We start from the raw sequence: 546 nt of genomic DNA, 5'->3' as shown, positions 1-546 counted from the left end.
AGTCGCCACCACCGCGACGGTTGACGTCGTATCTACGTGGCAGTGTGAGATCGTGTCATCCCATGTATTGTTGTACGCATGACATTGCCGTGTAACGTTGCGACACGCTAGGTTAGCGGGTTTTGAGACCATTACGTGGCTGCGTTTGTGTGAGGTAGCTGGCTCACATGATGTACATGTGTGTCTGATTGTTTTACCAACGATACAAGTAAAGGCACCCCGCGCTGGATCTTCAGGTCACCTCTACCGCGATGGTCCACGTCGTGCCGACGTGTTAGGATGACCGCGCGTCATCGTGGGCGGGGTTGTGTGCAAACCGATGATTTGTAACGCTGCAGAGCGCTGGGTGTAGGGGTTTCAAGAGCATTACGTGCCTACTTGATTGCGACGTAAAATGCATTAAATGTAGGTGCCCATTTTCGGTCAAATCAATGCGCTTTCACTACGTCAAAAAAGCAACATTGCCGCAACGTGCGCTGGTGATCTGGGGACCACCATAACGTATTCATGTTGAGGCTGCATAGCCGCAACGTGTTCATGTTTGTC

Source organism: Frankliniella occidentalis, unplaced genomic scaffold (assembly GCF_000697945.3).
Source record: "Frankliniella occidentalis isolate FOCC.00 unplaced genomic scaffold, Focc_3.1 Scaffold256, whole genome shotgun sequence".
Classification (NCBI taxonomy): Eukaryota; Metazoa; Arthropoda; class Insecta; order Thysanoptera; family Thripidae; genus Frankliniella; species Frankliniella occidentalis.
The sequence above is the reverse complement of the archived record's forward strand: the minus strand, read 5'-3'. Positions refer to the sequence as shown.